The 12,381-nt window shown below is 30.7% G+C and overlaps 1 protein-coding gene across 1 annotated transcript in view; it reads left to right on the top strand.

Moving 5' to 3' along the window:
• Positions 1-3,207: 3,207 nt before the first annotated feature.
• The window catches only part of LOC140436242 (facilitated trehalose transporter Tret1-like), a 31,797-nt gene continuing 22,623 nt past the window's right edge, over positions 3,208-12,381 (top strand). Inside the window, exon 1 of the mRNA XM_072524941.1 lies at positions 3,208-3,361. The gene's annotated coding sequence lies outside the window, so the exon portion shown is untranslated. The remainder of the gene's footprint in view (positions 3,362-12,381) is intronic.

Genomic DNA, 12,381 nt, shown 5'->3' with positions numbered 1-12,381 from the left:
CACCCGTATCAACAGTTTAGGGATTTGCATACATAATTTATTGTTTTATTACTCTCTCATACATAAAAATACACTATAACTACTAATAATTATTGAAATAAAAATATTTGCTGCCACTTTTTGACTGGCAACCTATTATCAATGTACTCTCCTAATTTTAAATGTATCTAAAACTGTGAGTTTGTTGAACCACGTTATGAACGTAGTGATCCTTTAGTGGGATCTTGTACTAATATATTTAATCACTATTTTGTGAATATTTCGAACAAATATAAATCTCTGAATTGCAAGTAAAACGCATGAAAACATAATAGTTTTTACTCAAAACGAGGAAAAAGCTATAGGTAAGCATAGAAAGTAAAATAAGCATTAACACACTGCCTTTTTGGCAACTTTTTATTTAAATTTTTTAATTTAAATTAAAATTAATTATTTTATGATTTCGTTATTTTTGATTTAAATCATAAGTGTCTTGAGTTATATACTATTTGCTTTTAATATTTACAAAAAGAAGAAGAACTGAAAATCCGGACTGTAGTAATCAAGGTCTTACGAATTAAAAGTTACATAATTCATAATATCTTCAAAACTGTAGGAAAATAATTAGTATTACCTTCAGTAGCAACGATGCGGCAACAATAAATCTAAATTAATATGTATATATATATGAATATTCAGTACAAATACTGCGTATATTAGCAATATATCATTTAATAAACAGATTATTCGGAAACGTGTTTTACTGATTTTTTTGTAAAATTTACAAATCTATCCCTTTGCCTATTATAGTCCAACAATCAAGTAAAGAGGGACTCATTGTTAAAAACGAAATCTTATACCGTGAACTATTGGGCAATTCCATAATTTCAGCGCCGTCGTTGTTTTATTATTTTTTAGGATTGCACTATTTTTTTACGACTGAATTATTTTATTAAAAATTTATTTTTAATTAATTAGAGACATCGTGATGACTCAAGTCTAATAATTTTTAAATCTAAAAAATTTATATTGTTCTGAAGCTATATTCTTGTGGCATTTTAAAATTAATTACTATTTAAATGGGAATAAGCCACAATTAAAGGTTAAAATACGTTTATTGACGTTTCAATTTCCACTTCGGAAATCGTTCTTAAAATACAAACATTAGTAAATTAAACAAATTTTGTTTTTTGTTTCTTAGTGAAAAATTCTTCTAATAATTTAATTTTTTCTGACTCATCTATATTGACAATTCAGACATACATTATACATTTTAAAGTAGACAAATTTAAAATGATATTGCCAATATAGTTGAGTTGCGTTCCTGGAACGACTTTACTTATAAGATAGTTCATTCGATTACATGAAATCAACTTTAGCTTGAGAATATCCGTCAGAAAAGATCATAACATGTAATTCGTCCTTAAAAAGACAAATACATGCCATGATGACAGTAAAATTTCCTGTTAGTGATTCCATAGTAAGTTATGAGGGAAAAACCAGGAGAAAACCTCATAATACTATCCCGACATGGTAAGTATTTGATAGTGCATTTAGTTTACCTTCAATAAACACCAAATTCCGATTTTATATGTTTGTTATTTAAAAAACATAAATGATGTATTTTCTATATGTTACTGACTTACCAATACTGGTATTTTCCTTTTAATAACTTCCTCTTTAAAATATGGGTAACCAGATCCTACTACATTCTGCCGAGGAATTCGCGACACAATTGGTCTCATTTAGCATAATTAGAGCCGCTTCTTTGATTTTTCTCTTTTTACCATCCGTTTCTTTTAGGACTATATTTGAATCATTCCATTGAACCCTATGTTCATTATCCCATGCGTGTTTACATATTTGAGATCTATCCAATTCTCTATTTTTAATATAGGATTGATGTTCACTAATTCCAACATTTAATGGCCTTGATGTTTCACCTAAATAAAACTGATCGCATTCACAAGGTATTTTATAAATGCAATTTCTTGTCCTTTCTTGTTCATTGTTAGGTTTGGTTTTGGACAAAATAAATCTCAATTTGTTGTTTTGAATGTTGTTGAAATGTTGAAATTATTTCCTATCCTTTTAAGCTTTTTCGATAATCCTTTTATGTATGGTATTGTTATTTTCCTCGTATTATTCCTTGTATATGCTGTAGGATCTCGTTCTAAGTTGTTTTGTTCTATTCATCGTTTGTTGGAAATTCCTTATTTATAAACGATAAAGGATGATCATTTTTTAATAAAATAGATGTTAACAAATGTTTTTCCTCCAAGAATGAATTTTCGTTAGAACAAGTAATTTTGGCTCTATCGTATTAGGATTTAATGATTCCCTTTTTAATATTAATATTGTGATTTGATTTGAAATTTAAATATCTGTTGGTGTGTGTTGGTTTTCTATACAACTGAGTTTCGTATCCAGTATCGTTCTTAGAGATTAAAACATCCAGAAAAGGTAATGTGTTATTATATTCCTTTTCCATGGTAAATGTTATTGTCTCTTCTTTATCGTTTATATCATTTAGGAATGTGTCCAACAACTCTGATCCATGAGGCCATATTGAGAATACATCATCTACATATCTCCACCATACTAACGGTTTTAAATTTTGTTTAGAAATAATATTTGTTTTCTTCTATTTCTCTTCGTATAAACTTCTAGATTATAGAGTTCCACCTTTAGGTGCTTTGTGTACCACCAGTGGTACTCGTACCACAGTTTGAGTACGGTGCACGGTACGGTGATAAGTCGTGCACTGTTATTTGCATATATTTGATTAATAAATTTAAAGTAGTCCTGATTTATGCAAATTGCAAGAAGATGTAAAATTACAAATGTAATTATTAGATTTGTAATATTATGGTCTAAAAGGTTTTTTTACTGTTTTACAGTTTATGTAGGAGGAATACTAGAAAAAAAGATTTTTCACGTCAAATAAACTTAATCTGGGGTTTTTAGGTAATTAAGAATGTTGTTTTTTGTATTTTTTACGGTTAATTATAATAAATTTTGTGCAAAATAAAAGAAATCAAAAGGAACAAGTAATTTACTGCATAAAACTTTGACTGCATAGATAATGACGTATGAAATGTGTATAATTAAAAAATATTATCTTGGTAATCCTCCCTTCTTAGTATATATCGTAGAATACATAGTTAATCATGAAAAGTCTACTATTTTTTAGTTATAACAATGAACTTCAAAATATGCAATTAATATTTTGCAAACAAAGCTAAAACGAGATTTAATACTATTTTTAAATTTTACAATAAAAATAGTTAGTTTGGTTTAATACCAGTTACCTGAACAGACATGTTAACTTCCCATAACTAGTGCGATAATAAAAAAACATATAATTTAACCAGGACTAAAGGTTAGTCTATATTTTCGTTTCTTAAGCTTTTTGAATTATATTTTTTGATTTGTGCAATATGTTAACTGTAAATTGTAAGGAAATAATTGTAATTTTGCAATTGCTCTTCTACTTAACGATGAAGAATGTAAAACTGTGTTAAAAAGAAGTACATCCAATGCAAAGAGAAAGGAAGTAGGAATGTGAATACAGGACTTTATACAGAGAATTAATTGATGACGATAAAAAATATTATGGATATTTTAGAATGAATAGGATTCAGTTTAAATATGTTTTAAATTTAATTACACCTTCAGTTAAAAAACAAAATACTACATTTAATGAAACCATACATATCAAACCAAAAAGTATTTTTAAAAAGAAGAGGTATCACTTCCGTACAAAAGTCCTAATAAGTTTTATAAATGACAAAATAGCCTCGAAAATTATTTTTTTAAATACTCTGTATCAAAGTCAAACAAAGACCTAAATAAATAACTAGGGGAAAACGACGGACATCTAATTAACATTATCCTTACAAACCGGTTACGACTCGTTACGTAGCCGTCGGCATCAGTAAAATATTGTTTTCGAATATACTGAACGGAAACGTTAAGTGTCTGAAACGCTATGTTCCGGACAGTGTGCGTTGTTCATATTTAAAACCATTTAAATTATTTTTTTCGGAAACGCTATGTGCTGGAAACGCAACGTGCACGATAATATGCCACGACCTTTAGTGTCACAGAAATGTAAGTGCTGTTACATTTCTATCTTACTATGTTTTCGTACTGTAAATAAGATGATATTGAGTTACATTTTTGTGGCATACATTTTATTGCACTGAATAGTGGTTGCAGGTAGCAACTATGGATTTGATAATTTGTTTATTATGTTTAGCAGGGTGGTCCGTTGTATTTACAGTTCCGTAACAGTTGTGAAACACGTGAATTAGTTGATAATTTGTTTATTATATTTAGCAGGGTAGTCTGCTAAATTTCCAGTTCTGTTACAACTGTGAAGACATAAATACGTGAATCAGTTTTAAGTTAATTGTTGTAGAGATTGTTATGATAATCGTTATAATACTGTTTTATAATTTTATTATTACACAATAATGGATTCAAGAGGAAAGAAGTTAGTTTTGTTAGCTCTTAACAAATCGGTACGGGATAAGTAAGTATAGTCATAATTTACCGCTCTCATCACAACAAGTGACATATTCAGACAGTGCCTCTCATGTTTCTACCAATAAACCTAATATATCAGGATATGAACAACGTGAGGATATATTTTTTGGTGACTATTAAGAATAAGTGGCACATGTGGTGGCCAAAAGCGCAAAGTAAATGTATCCGCTGTTGATTTACGCTATTCAGACATTAGAGACTCCAAAAATTGACCATTGCTTTTTTGAACCTGGCCATTCGATGATGGAGTGTGACTCGGTCGATGGTTATATTGAGAAAGCATAAAAAAATGTGAACAGATTTGACCCCACTGGCTGGTACTCCATTGTAAGAATGGCGCAAAGAAATCACAATAGACTGTACACGAGATTGTACAGGAAGAAATTTATGACTTCAAAGCTTTTGCCCCAATTCTAATAAAACGCAAAAAAGTGGACATCGATGGTATGTAGTAGTATAAATTCGCTAAAATTAACATGGCTGCAGTACACAGAAACGATAATAAACATATATTTTTTAAATAAAAAAAGGAAAATGAAAATTTTGGGTCTTTTCAAGTCATCCGAAAAGAAACTAGGAAATTTTCCATGTCAAACTTAACAACAGCATATGAAGGATGGGCCAATAAAAGTGGAAAAATGTAAGAATTTAGAAGAGCTGTGCAATAAAGACATTCTTCCTTTCCAGTATCATCTCTTCGTCGTTGTTCACCAACAATAAGGACAAACAATCAGATGTGCCAAGTGATTGACACAATTAAATTTATTGTTTGAAAATGTTTTCAAAGTTTATGTTTAATTAAAAAAAAATATTTTATGATTTTAAATAAAGTTATAAACATCTCGATGGCAATAACCACAAAATATTTATTAAAAAAATAAACTTTATTGACGTTTCGACTTCAGAATTCAGACTAATTCAGAAATCGTTGTCTAAACATTTTATAAAGTTTCTTTTTTTAATAAATATATTGTGGTTATTCCTATCGAGACGTTTAAATAGTATTCATTGCCACAAGAAAATAGCTTCAGAACAATAAAAAAGTTATAAAATGAAATATGATTATTATTTTTATTATTATCAATAATAAATTGGGCAACCCTCAGTTGTGAAATTAGATTATAATGCTACAGCAACAAAGAATTACAAGTAGGTACCATTTCATTTTAGAAAAGCTTAGTCTTAATCCAACTACAAAGTCATTAATTTGTATTTAAATTGCGTGGTTAAGTTTTTGGACCAGGTAAAGATTAATAAATTTTAATCTATTGTACTTTTAATTATTATACCTGCCACTCAGTATGTTCATCTGTTTATTACTCAAATTTATCGTTATTACTCAAACACAAATGACTTTGTAATAGAATTAAGATTAAGCTTTTCTAAAATAAAATGGTATCTACATAAGTCTCTATGTATAATAATAGACTTTTCAGTTAGGGACACAAAAATGTATCTCCGCTACTTTATCTAATTGTTGATATTTTGAAAATACAATTTATCCATTGTTGCGTATGATTGTATTATCGTAAAGAATACATTTCTAAGATTAATAATTCGGAACAAAAAAGGTGAGAATAAACTACAGGTCATTACAAAATGTAAATGATTTTTTTAAAAACCTTAAATAAGCTCTCCTGAAAAGTAGTCATTTTTGAGATACATTTTTGTGTCACTAAACCAACAAATTGTTTGGTCATTTCAGAACGTGACTCCTATAATAACAAAGTTACATCTTTTTTAGAAGATAACAATGTCACATCCTTATCTGTTGATCCTTCTAAGAGATTTATTTCTAAACTTGTAAAAAAAAGATAAAAACAAATTTCTGATTTTTTTTCTAACCATGATGCACCATATTGGAAAATACCTAGTAACCTGTTGATCGCAAGGTTGTATGGGTAACCCAAGACACACAAAGTTGATATTCCTATTCGTCCCGTTGTCAGTTTCATCAATACTCCAATGGCTATTTTATCTAAATTCCTTCTCAACACTATCAAAAACTTGACTAACTTCACTCCACAATTCTCAGTACTAAACTTTTACCAATTGGTTGATAAACTGCAACGCATTAATCTACATCCTGACATTATCATGCTTTCTTTTGATGTAAGCAACTTATTCACTTCAGTAATCAAACAAGAAGCAATTGGTCTGGTAAAATCACTCTTAATTAACAAATCCATTCAGCCTTATATTATTTTACAGATAATAGATATTACTAACTGATATATTAGATTACCAACTTGGCTTCTATTGGATGTAGAAGGTCCTTTATTTGGTTGAATATGTATATTTAAACTAGTTTTTGGCCCAGCTAATTAAAAATGTATACTGGAAAAAAATTAGAAGTTCTAAAACAAAAATTTGATTTGATTATTAGCTAAAAATACCACTTTTTTAACGGCTTATTTGAAGGCATTTTTTGTTTTGTTTTACTTATATTTTTTTTATGCAAAAATTATTAACTTTAATTTGAAGATAATTTTTTTGCCATTAACTTGGCACATTATTAATAGTTTGAACCTTAAAAAATTCAAATTAGCCGTCTCTTCATAACATAATAGATTCTTCATACAAACGGGGCCGGGACAAATCCTTTGGTAGGTAAGGTATGGAGATGTGGTGCTACCGTCGAATGGTGAAGATAAGTTGGATTGAAAAAGTCACAAACTTTAAAGTAATGCGAAGGATAGGAAAATGCCCAGAAATTTTGTCAACGATCCAACGAAGAAAACTCGAATATTTGGGTCACCTGATGATAGGACATAAATACGCATTACTTCAAAATATGATGCAAGAAAAAATAGAAGGAAAACGAAATTCAGGCCGTAGAAGAATGTCATGGTTGAGTTATTTGAGAGAGTGGTTTGGCTGTACCACTAATGAACTCTTTAGGTCAGCTGTAAACAAGGTCAGGATAGCCTTGATGATTTCCAATCTCCAATAGAGGTGGCACAAGAAGAAGAAGAAGAAGGTATGGAGGTTGCACCAGTTAAATCGTTTAAGTATTTCGGAGTCTAGTTGTCGGAAGGACTAAGCTTCGGTGTACACATCCAAAAGACGGTAGAGAAGGCGAACCGAAATCTGGAGGCGTTGATACGGCTGATGACAAACATCGAAAGCCCAAGTAGCACCAAAAATGTGTGCAAAATGGAGTTTGCCAGTAGGTGGTGTATCGTCCTGGCAGCAACAATAAAGGAGTGACAGAGAGTGGAAAAATGATAGCGGAAAGGATAGGTGGAGAAAGGAGCTTATTCCCGATCTGAGGCCGTGGTAAGAATGTAAGTTCAGGAAACTAGACTACTTCCTGAAGCAGTTTTTGACTGGACATGGTAGTTTTGACACCTTTACAAATAGAATAGGCAAATTTGCCCACGCAAACTGTACCGTTTTTGGGAAACCGGGTGCTACTGCCCACATTTTTAACTGCCAGAGATGGGCAAATGAGAGGTAGACTTCGAGAGGCGAATGCGTTACAGGATAGATGAACGAAACATGGTAAACCTAATGATGTGAGGAGAGAAAGAATGGAAAGAAGTACACTGTCTGATCTCTGAGTGATAAAGAAGAAGAAGTAGGAGGATAAAGGAGAAAATTAAACCAGCTTTTGTTTCTTTTTTCTCGAGAGCCAAGAACCGGTAAGTACCAAAATTAGTTGATGACCTCCTAACATTTTCGTTCTTTTGATTTATTTTGTTAATAGGCAATTCTTAAACAATTTTATTTCTGATTTACGGTGATGGGTATGGTTATTTGTAAGGTTTTCCTTAATATGATATAGTTATTTTTCTTTTAAAGTAACGGTTAATATAAGGATTTTAGTTGTTTATGGGTGGCAAGACCACCACTCTGGAACGGTGGTTAAGGTTTTAACGAGAGCACGGTTAATTCGGCACTACCCTGGGGTCTTCTGGCCTCGTATCATACTGGACCGAAAGATACCAGGTGGTCTTCCTCCGTGACGTTAGAAAAGATTTCCCCCTGCTGTTTCAGCCAGAATACAATGTATACCTTTTTAGTTTCTTACTGGAATCTGGCAAAAAATATTCTTAATATAAACATTGCGCCTATTATAATCAAAAAACGCTACAGGTAAAAAACTACATTTTTATACTTTAGCCTTTGTTTATAAGAAAGGAGGACCGACACGACAGAATCTCAAAATGTACTTTTCAATAACTATTTTCCCGCTATTATTTAAAACATTAGGTACCTGTAATATTTTTTTCACCAATTTTATTTTTATATACTGGGATATTTACCTTTATCGAAGGCTAATCCAAGAAATTATATTTTGACAAAAACACAATCTGGTAATCTTATTTTTCTCTATTTAAAAAAAATGTAAAAAGCTACCACTTATTATCAATTTTGTTTGCTTACACAAAACATAATAATTCTATAATATAAAAATTTTAAAATATACTTCCAGATTTTAAAAAAGTGGTATATTTTTAATTTCTTGTGATATTCACACATGTTTGCGATTGATCACGTTGCACCGCTCTGTATATGATCATTAATATTGTATAATCTAATACTAGCTGCATTAATAAATGCGCCTCATTTGTTTATGAAACTTGAATCTATAATATTTAATGATAAAGTAAAGTTATTCATATTAATATTTAAATTTAAAAATGAAGAAAAAATGGATGTTGTTTACAGAAGACTTAATCACTTTTGTATTTTGTTAAACTCAAATGCGCAATAAAACAAGTATGCAAATATATTGTGGTGGATGTTTAAAGATGTGGTGGCGTCATCGATTTTTTTTAATAATATGGTCGCCTATGTTTCCTTAATATCTTCTTCTTCTTGCAGTACTCTATCCTCATTGGACGTTGATAATCACTCTAGACCACAAAACTGTATTTAGGTATTCTTCTTAAGAAGGTGCCTTCTCCATTACTGAAGGTTAGCTATAATTGCAGCAAATTGCTTTCTATCTTGAGCTGTTCTTAGTATCGAATGTGTGTCCATGCCTGTCCAGTCTCTTACATTCTTCAACCAGGAGCATTTTCTTCTTTCTGGACCTCTTCTTCCTTCCACTTTCCCTTTCATTATAAGTCATAGGAAGTTATATTTTTCTCCTCTGTAAATATGTCCTAGATAACTTCAGGTATTACCATTAATAATTCCAAGGAAGTTTTTTCTGTCCACTGTCTTAAGTTTTTAATCCATGAAACAGGTCGTCCATCTGATCCCATTTTATTACCTTTGCTTTTCACAATAAGTTAAAAGGTATGGTATTGTTCGTTTCGCAATATCTGATCCAAGTAATATAAATTGTTTTTATATAGGGTAACAATACGATATTTGTAACATTCTGCGGTAGTACCGAGTTCCTAAATTTTCTTGCTGGTGCCTCTGACAAGGTCCAAGCTTCCATGCCATACTGGGCAATTTTAAACTATTGCTAATATTTCATTACTTCATGGTTCGTGGAAAAAAATGCATGGGTAATGGTATGATTGTTGCTGATGATCAATACATTGGTTTTGCTGATCTTAAACGAATACAATATCCTCTGCTAACAGCATTTCCTCTGTCAATTAACCGTTAAAGTCTGTCTGAACTGTCGGCAACTAAAACGGTGTCATCAGCGTACCTGAAATTATTTATGGAAATCCCATTAATTACTATTTCCTGTTCAATGTTGTCTAAAGAGATATTCAGAGTAAATGTTGAATAACATGAGCATAAAGCAAAAAACTGATAAGGGACCATAGGAAGGAAATGACTCAAACAAGGAGCAAGGCAATGATTACTGGTTATAATGAGTTGAAAAGTATAGATAGAAAAAATAATAGAAAGGAGGAAAAAAGATACCTGATAGAGGAGCTTAAAGAGAGAAAATGCACAAACGAAATAATTCTAGCGATCTAGAACATTAAAGGTTCTTTTTATGAGGGAGTGTTAAAAGAGCCAACCAATGAGATACAGAAATACAAAATAGACGTTATGGCTCTACAAGAAACTAAACAAATGGGAAATGAAATAACGGAAGTTAAGGAAACAGCGCTAGTTAAGAACGGTCTAAAAGACAGGATACTGGGAATAGGTTTTACAGTTGCAAAAAATTTTAAAGAGAAATTTATGTTCTTCATACTGATCTCAGACAAAATACGCGTAATACGAATGAAGGGTGAAAAAAGGAGTATAAGTATAATTAACTGACGGATCAATATAAGCATCTACCAAAACAAGACAAAAATAGTAATCGATGATGGCAATGCAAAACTATGTGTAAAGTAGTAGCTGGAATATATAGCAAGCATTAAGTGATAAATAAGACTGGCCAAAGGCTTATCAGTATTGCGATAAAAAAATATGGAGGTAAAAAGCACTCAGTTAGAACGAAAACAAATACATAAGGAAACCTGGATCTCTTCTGATGGAAAAACGGTTAACCAGATTAATCACGTTTGCTTAAAAAAACCAGAAGAAATTTATAAAAAATATAAAAACTATGGGAGGAGACATATAACCAGTATAAATACGGACCATTTTCTGATTAGAGCTATATGTGGAACGGTGCAAAAAGATTAAGAAATAAGAAAAAAATCTTTTGTTTCTTCTTCTTTTTCCTCTTTATAAGCAGTTCTGCTTTTTCACTGGCGGACTAATACCTCTATGGAAGGTTGTCACCCCATCTTTTGCGCAATCGTCCGATACTTCTTCTTCTTCGTCCAGTAAACTAAGTCCTAAGTCCCTCTTCTTGTAAGGGACAAGATGGCACCTGATATTTTTCACAAAATATCTATGAACGCACCGCTTAAAAATAGCCTAAAAACATTTATTTTATTTTGATTCGTTATTTTTTTTATTCTTGTTTATTCTTTCTATTGCCTCATTTATTTGCTTTATTTATGCTTTATTTTTGTCTACTTCTTGTCTACCAGTTTTCTCAATTGTTACTAAGGACTGAAACGTTTTCTTTCTGTTCCTGGACTTGGATATCCTCTCTGTCTTTTGCTATGACAATCGCTTCTGGTTTCCATTTGTTTATGTTTCTACCCGTAATAATTATTGGGTATGATTATACATATACTGTTTCATTTTTCTGCCATTTTGTAGTGCATATTGCAGCATATTTTGGCTTTTTTTTGTAGAATACAAGTTCAAGTTTTGAAAGAATCCATATTTTTTTTTATTGGTTTATGGTTTTTCTGCTTTGATAGATCTCTCATTCTTAAGATTCTAGAACTTTTGATTTTGAGATTTTGATATACCTCATACATTGGATCACATACGTCAACACCGACAGCCAACCGTTACCACGTAACGTCATCTGTTGAAGGCTAGAATAATCTTAAACCACTCTGGTACTCCAATGGTTAATTTTTTAAATAAACTTTATTTATTGCTATTAGTATTAACAGATATGTTTTTTATGAATATAATAGCCTTAGTGTTAATAAATTATATCTATTTCTTCAATGTAATTACTGCTTTACTTAGTAACTTAAATAATTACGCGTGTCAATATTGTATTTAAATTGTTATGTTTGTGTTCACATAGCTTTAATTTAGATTTGTTTCCAAGAAATAGAAATTCTTTTATGTAAAAACATATCTAATCCAATTATTAGCGATGTAAAGAAATTTTTCAAACTTCTATGGAAATTTTCTTGTAGTCAATTAGTTTTCTCTTGATATTAAATAACAGTGTATAAAAGCATTGAAAATTTTTTTATGACTGAAAATGGAATATTTATTCAAATGGTAATAATTTTCTGATCATTTTTATTTGGTATACCATTTAATTTAAATATTTGTAAATATTTGTTTACTCTGTTTAATTACGACACATTTAGATTTTTATCAATGGATTCAGTACTC

This window comes from Diabrotica undecimpunctata, chromosome 3 (assembly GCF_040954645.1).
Source record: "Diabrotica undecimpunctata isolate CICGRU chromosome 3, icDiaUnde3, whole genome shotgun sequence".
Classification (NCBI taxonomy): Eukaryota; Metazoa; Arthropoda; class Insecta; order Coleoptera; family Chrysomelidae; genus Diabrotica; species Diabrotica undecimpunctata.
Note: the sequence above shows the minus strand (reverse complement) of the source record. Positions and strands in the feature narration are given on the sequence as shown.